This window comes from Oncorhynchus kisutch, linkage group LG11, assembly GCF_002021735.2.
Source record: "Oncorhynchus kisutch isolate 150728-3 linkage group LG11, Okis_V2, whole genome shotgun sequence".
Taxonomy (NCBI): Eukaryota; Metazoa; Chordata; class Actinopteri; order Salmoniformes; family Salmonidae; genus Oncorhynchus; species Oncorhynchus kisutch.
The window spans coordinates 50,639,086-50,651,702 of NC_034184.2; positions in this window are offsets into that span (position 1 = coordinate 50,639,086).

Below are 12,617 nucleotides of genomic sequence, written 5' to 3' on the forward strand. Positions count from 1 at the left end.
GGAGGCAGACCAACAGTGGGTGAAGTACATAGATCTGCGGTAGCTGGAAGGCCTCCAGCCATTTCTGCCCTCTTGGCCCTGCTGTTGGCTTTGATGAGTTCCAGTCTGGAGTGCAAAGCCCCTTGCCATCTCACTCTGAGACAGAGTGGTTCAAGCTGTTTCTGACAGAGGAGCCGGTGGGAGACATAGTCGAGGAGACCTATCACTATGCCTTGGAGCTACTCGGAGAACAACCAGGTGGTATAAGAATATATTTTTTCCATCTCATCGACACTGTTGTCCTCAATGGCATACAAATCAAATACAGTTCCATTATGCAATTATATTGACAATATCTCACCCACCTCCCCACTCTCTCATCATGGTATCCACTCCCTCATCCTCCCTACTCCCTCTTCAAACAGTATGTTGCTAGCATCCCACGCTGTCCTCAATCTTCAGCACAAAAGATGTTCAGTTCCAGTTATGATGTTGTCAAGTTATGTTCAATACTGTGTGTGTAGTTTCTGAAATACAGAATAAAGAGGAATTATTAGTAATTACAATACAATATCAGTATATGGAAATAAAATAATATAACAATGAATTAACAGGACGGCAGGCAGGCTCAGGGTCAGGGCAAGCAGAGTGATCAGGTAGGTGGGCTCAGAGTCAGGACAGGCAATGGTCAAAACCAGGAGAGTGAGGAAAAGAGAGACTGGGGAAAGCCCTATAGATAATTGACAGGCCTTGGTTTGAGGGCAGAGTGGATTAACTGTCTTGTTGTGTAACAATCACATTCTGACATCACAAGCATAAGAAAACTCACGTTGGGGGGACCGTTAGAGATATTTGAAAAAGTTCAAGTTTGCCTTTTAACCTACTTGGATAAGACATTGTTACTAGAATGGGATTTTGGTTATCCTGTTATTAATTGCCAGGGTTCCTTCCTTACCGCAATTATATGATACTTACTGATCCACTGATGCATAAAATATTGAAGTTGGACAAGAAACTCCAGACTTCATATCTCGATCCAGGCCAAAACAAGGTGCATGAGACCCACACAACAAACAACCTCCGCTCGCTAGCCAAAGAGAATGCTTTTGTTTCAGGAAGAGGACAATTGTTTATAATATCACAAATCAAGCTGCCTAAAAATGACCCAGTCCAGTCAGTTACACTCATATCCTAGAGACATTTAATCAAGATCACTTGGGAATAAAATAAATATATTTTGGTTAATGTTTCCCAGACTGTGGTTATTTTTATTAGTAACAAGGGCTTGTTTGAATTAGAAACTGCCCATTTTGTGTAATGGCCCAACATGACACACTCACAAAGTCGTTTCCTTCAGATTTTGCTGGCAGTGTGATCCGATCCCTCAACTACGGTACTGTAAACTTTGTCAGACAGGGAGCAGTAATCAGGCCAAGGCCATACCCTTCCACTGCCCCCATACAATAACAAACACTGCCTAGGTGCATGTGGTGAGCAGTGGCACCATCAGGCCTAGGACTACTACCCCCAATTCCACCATACAATACAATAGCAAACAGAACCTAGATGCATGGGGAAGAGCAGTAAGCAGTAGCACATGGTACCCAGGCTGTGTGTTAGACACCATGTTGTGTTCTGCTGCTACACACCACCTCTAAGGACATCAGATAAATAACCTAAGAGGGAGCAAGGGCTTCTGAGAACTCAACAACAGTGCATGTTTCAGGTAACACAGCAGGATACAGCTTTGAACTTGAAGTCCTCAATAGTAATACATTGAAATCCATTTGCCATGGATGCGTTGTGGTTGTATTGAGCTAGTAGTTATGTGATATAAAGTCTGACTGGCAACGTGAACGTTGGCGTTTTTGAGATGGGACACGCACACAAGCATGTGCACACACCCAGAGAGAGATATGGAGCCATTTCCAGAGACACGGCCCATGGTCAGAGCCAGAGCAGAGTGCTGAGAAGGAGAAAGTGAAGCTCTGAGAGCTAAGAGGCCACCTGGACACATCCATCTGAGAGCAGGGAAGAGGAGGAGTGCTCACTTTTAGCCCCAGATCACTGAGTCTGAGGTCCTCATCCTCTTGTTTCAGAGCATCAACCCATCAAAAGACTTATCTGATACACAGGCCCTATTTATTGGGCTTTGGATCATTACCAGATCAATACCAGCTAACGATATTGGGGCCAATACACACCAATATACAGACTGGTATATAGGGCTGACTACTGCCCCCTTTGGAGGAATTGCGTTCCCATAGTAAACAGAAAACAAATCTGTAAAAAATGGCTAATATACGCATATAATGATTATTATTGAATAGAAAACACTCTAAAGCTTCTAAAACCGTTCAAATTATGTCTGTATGTAAAGCAGAACTCTCAGGGCAGCCATTCTCCCAAACGCTCTCTTGCCATCATGAAAGTTGGGCCAACTTTGACGTCATCGCCCCCACCCTTCCCAAACAGCTACGGATCTGGGAACAGTTCCTATCTCTTCAGCGCGATGTCCCCTTTCAGTTTTGGCGCTCCCTCGAGTTTTGGCGGGCTGAAACCTCCGGGTCACCGAAAATACATGTACTTTCATGCGCGCGTCTGGTCCGGAGCTCTCTTTCTTCCAGGATTGACCAAACGATTTCGGTTTGTCTGTTCGAGCTAAGGATTGTTTTGCATGTTTAAAACATGCTAAAGCTTGATTATGCACTTAGTTTGACCAGTTTAGTCGACATATAATATGTAATTTTGAAGTTTAGATGCGCATCCACTAGAATTTTGGCTGCATTTCAACCGGAATTTGTCGCGTTTGATAACCTAAAGACACAGACTTGAAAACCAAACGCAGTTTTTGGTAAGTATAACTCCTTCCACATCTTCTGATCGAAGAACATGAAAGGTAAGGGAATATTTATGTATTAATTATGGGTTTCTGTGGACTCCGAGATAGAGGAGACATAATGCTAATTTCTGAGCGCAGTCTCATATTATAGCCTAGTGAACGAATTCTGTAACGTTAAAAATAAATGTAACACAGCGGTTGCATTAATAAGAAGTGTATCTTTCTATCTATATGTAGAACATGTATATTTAGTCAAAGTTTATGATGTGTATTGCTTGTTATCTGACGTTATCTGCCGGAGCTATCATCATTTCTCCGGACATTTAAGTAGCATTTTGTGAACATGCCGTCATTGTAAACAGAGATTTATGGATATAAATAGCATATTATTGAAAAAAACATAAATGTACTGTGTAACATGTCCTATTACTGTCATCTGATGAAGATTTTCAAAAGGTTAGTGAATTATTTTTCTTTTAATCCTGCGTTTGTTGATTGCATTTTTTGGCTATTCAAATTAGCTGTGTCTTTGGTGATGGTTTGACATAAATATGTGCTATGTTTTCGCCGTAAAACATTTTAGAAATCTGACTTGCTGGCTAGATGAACAAGGTGTTTATCTTTCATTTGAGCTATTGGACTTGTTAATGTGTGGAGGTAAAATATTTCTAAGAATATTTTTGCATTCCGTGCGCCACCGTTCCAGCTGAACGTGGGAGGGTTCGTTCCCAAAAGGGAACCCTACCCCTACCCCGCACAGTTGATTGGAGCGTTTGGCTTGATTGGATGGATGTAGTTGATGTTGTCGTTTGATCCCTGCCACTCTGTTTTCTGTCAGTTTCTGCCCATGTCTGATGTGTTTGGTATTGACTAAAATACTGTTAGTACAAGCGTTTTAATTGTAAAAACTGACCAAGCAGGCAAGGTTAATGTTTAACATTAAAAATCTGAGAGCGCCATGTAGATGAAAAAATGAATAAAAAATTGTAATAACTCTGCCATTTTTAAAGTCATGTATATAACACACTGTTGTTCTTAGAATCTTAACAACACAAACATGATATGTTATAAGCAGTTCTAAGAGGACATGCCATTTCCCCCTGCCCTCATCACCGCCAGTCAGCCTGTACAGCTGATAGCCCATCGAACCTAAACCTAAACTATATCAAAACTTATTTCACACATATAATAATATAGTTAGCCGACAATTTTACACTAAGAGATGGGCACAGCTTGGAATTGACACAGATGCAGGGAAACGGAGCACCAAAAAAATCTTATCATGTAAACCAAAATATTTCTGTATCAGAGAGGTCAGGCTATTAAAAGTGGGTAGGGTAGTCTCTCTCATATCCATGGCAGTGGTATTTATGTTTTAAATTAATATACTTGTTTGCTTTTTTTTAAGAACAAGAAGAAGGTTACATTGAAACTTGACAAAGGGGGAGTGGTAGGAGCTGCATTTTTATATTTGCAAAAACCATTTGATAATACAAATCATAGAATTGTACTTTTTAAACCAGAAAAGTTGAATGACTCCTTCAGTTAATTAAAATTGATGAATTAGAATCAATCAGAAAGTCTCATTGACTGGCAACTGTACAAGCTAACTAAAGCTATGGCACATGTATCGCAGTGGCTTGCACAGTCATGTCTTAGTTTAAATGTGAACATTTGGTATGCATTTCTTCATAAGGTAAAAGCATGTAACCTTTCCTGACATCATTATTAAGGTGTTTACATTGATTTATTTTAAATCAATGTTGTGTCTGAATATACAGTAAGCACCTGGTTAAGAACATGTTAAAGCCAGTCTTAGTAAGTTCCAAATAAAATGTCAATTTTTTTCTGGTTTAATATATCTCGAAACGTACAGATGAAAGATACATTTGCCATTGGGATCACTTCAAAGTGATACAAATGAAGGTTTTATGAATTATAAGTACAGCAGATGTGTTAACTTCTTATGGTTGCAGGGGCAGTATTTCAGTAGCTTGTATGAAAGGTGCCCAGAGGTGCCCAGCGTAAACAGCCTGCTCCTCAGTCCCAGTTGCTAATATATACATATTATTATTAGTATTGGATAGAAAACACTCTAAAGTTTCTAAAACTGTTTGAATGATGTCTGTGAGTATAGCAGAACTGAGAAGAAATCAAATCAAATCAAATCAAATCAAATCAAATTTATTTATATAGCCCTTCGTACATCAGCTGATATCTCAAAGTGCTGTACAGAAACCCAGCCTAAAACCCCAAACAGCAAGCAATGCAGGTGGAGAAGCACGGTGGCTAGGAAAAACTCCCTAGAAAGGCCAATACCTAGGAAGAAACCTAGAGAGGAACCAGGCTATGTGGGGTGGCCAGTCCTCTTCTGGCTGTGCCGGGTGGAGATTATAACAGAACATGGTCAAGATGTTCAATGTTCATAAATGACCAGCATGGTCGAATAATAATAAGGCAGAACAGTTGAAACTAGAGCAGCAGCACAGTCAGGTGGAAGTTGAAACTGGAGCAGCAGCATGGCCAGGTAGACTGGGGACAGCAAGGAGTCATCATGTCAGGTAGTCCTGGGGCATGGTCCTAGGGCTCAGGTCAGTTGAAACTGGAACAGCAGCATGGCCAGGTGGACTGGGGACAGCAAGGAGTCATCATGTCAGGTAGTCCTGGGGCATGGTCCTAGGGCTCAGGTCCTCCGAGAGAGAGAAAGAAAGAGAGAAGGAGAGAATTAGAGAACACACACTTAGATTCACACAGGACACCGAATAGGACAGGAGAAGTACTCCAGATATAACAAACTGACCCCAGCCCCCCGACACATAAACTACTGCAGCATAAATACTGGAGGCTGAGACAGGAGGGGTCAGGAGACACTGTGGCCCCATCCGAGGACACCCCCGGACAGGGCCAAACAGGAAGGATAAAACCCCACCCACTTTGCCAAAGCACAGCCCCCACACCACTAGAGGGATATCTTCAACCACCAACTTACCATCCTGAGACAAGGCTGAGTATAGCCCACAAAGATCTCCGCCACGGCACAACCCAAGGGGGGGGGGGGGGGCGCCAACCCAGACAGGATGACCACAACAGTGAATCAACCCACTCAGGTGACGCACCCCCTCCAGGGACGGCATGAGAGAGCCCCAGCAAGCCAGTGACTCAGCCCCTGTAATAGGGTTAGAGGCAGAGAATCCCAGGGAAAGAGGGGAACCGGCCAGGCAGAGACAGCAAGGGCGGTTCGTTGCTCCAGAGCCTTTCCGTTCACCTTCCCACTCCTGGGCCAGACTACACTCAATCATATGACCCACTGAAGAGATGAGTCTTCAGTAAAGACTTAAAGGTTGAGACCGAGTTTGCGTCTCTGACATGGGTAGGCAGACCGTTCCATAAAAATGGAGCTCTATAGGAGAAAGCCCTGCCTCCAGCTGTTTGCTTAGAAATTCTAGGGACAATTAGGAGGCCTGCGTCTTGTGACCGTAGCGTACGTATAGGTATGTACGGCAGGACCAAATCAGAGAGATAGGTAGGAGCAAAAATCCAAACAGGAAGTGAGAAATCTGAGGTTGGTTGATTTTCAACCCAGCCCCTATTGAATTGACAGTGGGATATGGATGAAGTTGAACTTCCTATGGCTTCCACTAGATGTCAACCATCTTTAGAAACTTGAATGAGGCTTCTACTGTGTTGTGGGGCTAAATAAGAGCTGAATGAGTCAGGTTACTGGCAGAGAGCCATTTCCTGGTCACACGCATTTCACATGATATCAACCTGCGTTCCATGGCTTCTCTATACACAAAGGAATTCTCCGGTTGGAACTTTATTGAAGATTTATGATAAAAACATCCTAAAGATTGATTCTGTACTTAGTTTGAAATGTTTCTAAGACCTGTAATATAACTTTTTGAAGTTTTTGTCTGAAGTTATGCGGGACCTGCACGAGTGTTTGGATTTGCATACCTAAACCCTAGCAAAGTAGCTACTTGGACATAAATAATGGACATTATCGAACAAATCAAGCATTTATTGTGGAACTAGGATTCCTGGGAGTGCATTCTGATGAAGATCATAAAAGGTAAGGGAATATTTATGAAGTGATTTCTGTTTTCTGTTGACTCCAACATGGTGGATAATTGTATTATTTTTCTGAGCAACGTCTCAGATTATTGCATGGTTTGCTTTTTCCGTAAAGTTTAAAAAAAATCTGACACAGCGGTTGCATTAAGGAGAGGTTAAACTATATTTCCATGTCTAAGAATTGTATTTTCATCGACATTAATAATGAGTATTTCTGTTGAATCGACGTGGCCATGCAAAATCACTGGATGTTTTTGGAACTAGTGAACGTAACGCGCCAATGTAAACTCAGATTTTTTTATATAAATATGAACATACATGTATTGTGTAACATGAAGTCCTATGAGTGTCATCTGATGAAGATCCTCAAAGGTTAGTGATTAATTGTATCTCTATTTGCACTTTTTGTGACTCCACTCTTTGTCCGGAACAAAAACTGTGTTTTGGTGGTGACCTAACATAATCGTTTGTGGTGCTTTCGCTGTAAAAGCCTATTTGAAATCGGACACTGTGGTGGGATTAACATCAAGATTACCTATAAAAACGGTATGTCATTATTATAATTATGGGATTTCTGTTGTTTTGAATTTGGCACCCTGCACTTTCACTGGCTGTTGTCATATCGTCCCGTTAACAGCACTGCAGGTCAGATTTCTCCAGGTAATTATGGCGTGTAAGGCCTACTGATACATTTTCTTGTGCATGTTCTATCTGTCCCTCTGATCCATCCATGACTACAACAACAAATCAACACTACATATCTTGCTATCCCTCTCAGTACAAACAAGACTCATACATGGGAGTTGAGTGATACAGAATAAACGTGTAATTTAGCTGACAAATGCATGTCATAATAGTTAATAATATTGGCTCCTAGCTGTCAGTCTGCCTATGCGTCTGCCTGTGTGCGCGACAGGTGATGATACGCAGGAGCGCAGATTTGAAAACACTGGTGGGTCTGTAATTACAACATTGCTTTGATGTTTCTAGCTTGAGGAACTGAATGAAAACTGGAATTGTGGCCGAACACCTAATTATTTTCTTTTTGCCTGAGTTTTCTATTGCAACTTTTTGAAGGTAAATGTATTCAACCCTATACAGTGGTTGCTCAACTAAAAGTTTTGGGATTATGCTGTGGGATTTAGAGGTAATTTGTGATTTAGTAAGGTACCCTGCGTCACTGCTTCATTGCTCCAGACCAGCGCAAGGGGGAGTTAGAGTACTAATTATGCTTTTGGGTCCCAAGGCACTTGTCACGAGTCCGACCGAAGGTGGCTCCCCTTCCCGTTCGGGTGGCGCTCGGCGGTCGTCGTCACCGGCCTACTAGCTGCCACCGATTTCTTTCCTCCCCCTCCTTATGTGTTTATTGGTATCACCTGTTTTAGTTTGTTGTAATTAGTTGGGCTTTATTAGTCAGCCGGTCCGCCCGTTTCTTTGTGCGGGATTGATTATTGTAACCCTGGTCTTTGTTACATGTTGAACGTGTTGGTTTATGTTCTGGGTCATTTTGTTTTGAGCACCCAGTGTTTAGTGGGGTGGCCGTGGTTCACCGTGTGTGCATTAAAGGAGCACTATATTGAACTCTCTGTTTTCCTGCGACTGACTTCCCACTCACGACACCCAGTACCTTACAGCGCTAATGTGTCTCGAACCTGTTTGGGCTAGGGGGCAGCATTTTCATGTTTGGATGAAACCGTTGTATTTTATTTTTTATTTTAGTAATTTATTTTTTACTTCAGTTTATTTTAGTAAATACTTTCTTGACACTTTTTTTCTAAAAAATGCATTGTTGGTTAAGGGCTTGTAAGTAAGCATTTCACTGTTGTTTTCAGCGCATGTGTCACGCCCTGGTCGAAGTATTTTGTGTTTATCTTCATTTATTTGGTCAGGCCAGGGTGTGGCATGGGTTTTTGTATGTGGTGTGTATGTATTGGGATTGTAGCTTAGTGGGGTGTTCTAGTTAAATCTATGGCTGTCTGAAGTGGTTCTCAATCAGAGGCAGGTGTTTATCGTTGTCTCTGATTGGGAACCATATTTAGGCAGCCATATTCTTTGAGTGTGTCGTGGGTGATTGTCCTTAGTGTCCTTGTTCCTGTCTCTGTGTTAGTTTACACTAGTATAGGCTGTTTCGGTTTTCATTACGTTCTTTGTTTTTGTTTGTATTGATTCGTGTTTACATTTGTTTATTAAACATGGATCGCAATCTACACGCTGCATTTTGGTCCGACTCTACTTCACCACAAGAGAACCGTTACAGAATGTGACAAATACCTTTGGAGGTTTCTGCATTATGAAGCATTTACATGACAATTACATTCCATGGCAGCCATGTTAGCAATATTGACAAATATTTTCAGAATTTTAAAACAATGCTATGTACAGAATTCTAAATTCTCAAAATGAATTGTCACTTCCAGATCTGTTTCACCTGTCCCTGTGATTGTTTCCACCCCCTCCAGGTGTCACTTATTTTCCTGAGTGTATTTATCACTGTTTCTTGTCTCACTGTGCCAGTTCATCTTGTATGTTTAGTCAAGTTAACCAGCGTGTTTTCCCCCTGTACTCCTTTTTCTATTCTCTTTTGCTAATCTTCCCGGTTTTGACCACTGCCTGACTCTGGACTACTTTCCTGCCTGCCTGATCATGCTGCCTGCCCTGACCTTGAATCCGCCTGCCCTTCGGTACCTATTGGACTCTGAACTGGTTTTGACCTTTTGCCTGCACACGACCATTCTCTTGCCTAACACTTTTTGGATTAATAAACTTTGTAAGACTCCAACCATCTGTTTCCTGTGTCTGCATCTGGGTCTCTCCTTGTGCCTTGATATGAATGGAATGCTCAAAAACATAATTGTGTCCATTCTAAAATTTGGCCTAACTCTCTAAAGATATGGCTCTGGCTAACACCATCCACACCCATGGAGAGTCCTAACAAGGTACAGTGAACAGTACATCCAAACAGGGAAAGGTGGAACTTTTACATAATTTAAATATACTCACAACTTTCTCAGTAGTACAGGTTGGTCACAGTAGACAAAAATAATTGTTTTACCAAATACTATAATTTAGCCTGAATGTGGGAATTTGGAGGCAGTGTGTGATAATGTGTGCGGCGTGCATACTAAGCTTCTCAGATATTAATAATTCAGAATAACCCAGGGCAGTGGACATAAGCGCTGTGTGTGTGTGTGTGTGTGTGTGTGTGTGTGTGTGTGTGTGTGTGTGTGTGTGTGTGTGTGTGTGTGTGTGTGTGTGTGTGTGTGTGTGTGTGAGAGAGTGTTCCAGTACGTCGCCATGTGTATAGGTGTGTGTCACATTCCTACACTCATCACACCATCAAGTGAAGCTCAAGAAAATAGAAAAATAATGACTTAGATAAAACATGTCTGTCTCACAGCTAGGACTCATCTGCTAGCCAGGTCAGGGACCTACTCTATCTATTTATCCACCCTAATGAGTCCCAAATGGCACCCTATTCGCTTTATAGTTATACAACTGATGTTTCTTTCTAGGTTTCTATATGGTACCCAAACCAAAATACGATTTAATAAAACAGATTGTTATGTATAGACCCATGTCATCATGGAATGCTCTATCTGAAGGCGGAAGAAGCACACACTTTAATAGGCATGGTGCTGGCTAGCGGAGTAGAACACTTGAACAAGAAAAGGAGTGCCAACACACTCTAGGAAGTCAGGTGCAATAATTGAATACCATCGTTTCGACAGCCAAGCTGTCTTCATCAGGGTATAATGACAAACACTGCGGGTCACTAGTTTATATAGAGTTTGAAAGGACACACACAGGTGTTTGTAATCATGGCCGGCTGAGGCTTAATTTCATTGGGCGATTTACAGATATAAATAGAACATACTGTATAAAAATGAATGAATGGATTCCATACGATCATAGATACAATTTGGCTACATAGGCCAACAAATATTATTTACAATGTATAGTAAAAACACAATAATCACAAGAATGGTTTCAGATAAACCTATTTCTGGAATGTGTGGAATGCACTACCACCAGAGGTTACTCAGGCAAAAAGCAAGTTTAGCTTTAAAAAGCAGATACAAAAACAGATACTTTAACTGTACTGTATATAGGAATATGAATATGTATATATGAAGTGTGGTATTTTTGTTGTCTCTTGGTGTCCATGTACATGTATTTGTACGTTTAATGTGGACCCCAGTAGCTAATGGGGATCCTAATGAACTAAACTATAGTGCACAAATTTTGACCAGGGCCCTATGGGTAGTGCACTTTGAAGGGAATAGGGTGTCATTTGTATTTGGTGATACAGTAGATTCACACTCTCACCTCAGACGATGGTCCCTCCATTATTTCTATTATCTCTCATCACGCATCCATCTTCTTGCTGACACGCCCCAAGACATTAACATTATTACATCACCATCCACTGTACTGATAATCGTGGGTGGACACACGCAACTCATCAAATAAAGTATATTCACATTGTAATGTAATTACTTGGAGGAACAAATGGACTGAGTGACTATATGCAACTACTGTATATGCAACTCTACCTACATGTACATAATTACATCGACACCGGTGCCCCCCACACCTTGATACATTGACTCTGTACCAGTACGCCATGTACGCCCCCCACTATTGTTATTTACTGCTGCTCTTTAATTATTTGTTATTCTTCTGTAGGTGAAGTGAAAGTAGGCTTGCTATGTCGCAACTGCACCTGTTAAACGGAAAGTTAAACTCAAAACTCAACTCGATGGTTAAATTTACGCATTCATTCCAAATGGGTAACGTAAGGGTTAAGGTTTGGGATAGGTTTAAAACATAAAAAATAAAAACTAGTGCCTAGCACTGGGATTGAACCTGTGATCCTTAGAGCTGTAGCTCATGGAGAAACAGCTGAAGTAAGTGACTATATGTAGCTACTATAAATGCAACTATACTATGTACTGTTTGAATCATAGGTTGTGTATCAGATCGCACCCTATTCCCTATGGAGTGCACTACTTTCGACCAGGGCCCATAGGGCTGAGGTCAAAATTAGTACACTAAATAAGGAATAGAGTGCCATTTGGGACACAGATGAGTCACTTTTCCTCCTCTCGGGTACTGTACTGTATTTAATAGCATGGCTCTATTAATCACATAGAAGGAAGGTCATCCTATCTCATTTCCTGGCTTGATGAATTTGCACAGAGGGGATGAAGGGGATGACAGGACAGGTATAAAAAGACCCAGCGCAGTGTGAGTCAAATGGGGCTTAGCCCTGGGAAGATGCCGTGTGTGTTTGTGTGTGTGCGTTTGTGTGTGTGTGCGTTTGTGTGTGTGTGTGTGTGTGTGTGTGTGTGTGTGTGTGTGTGTGTGTGTGTGTGTGTGTGTGTGTGTGTGTGTGAGGAGCCCTGGGAAGATGCTCTCTGTCAGACTCCATTACTCAACCGGGTCTGCAGGACTAGAGGACTGACTTCTGGTGGTTGACCATAGAAATTGAATGTTAACGCTTTGACGCATACAATCACGTATTTGTGATCATTGTTGAGTGGTCCCTGCAACGTACAATCTAAAATATGTGATTGGAAAAGTAGCAACAGAACGTATGGCGCAACAAACACTTCTAAACAGCATTGTTGTATGAAAAGCATCTACGTAAATATTTTTTTGTACTGATGGAAAATAAATGTTTTCATAAAATATATTCCTCATTATTGTAAAAGATAAATGT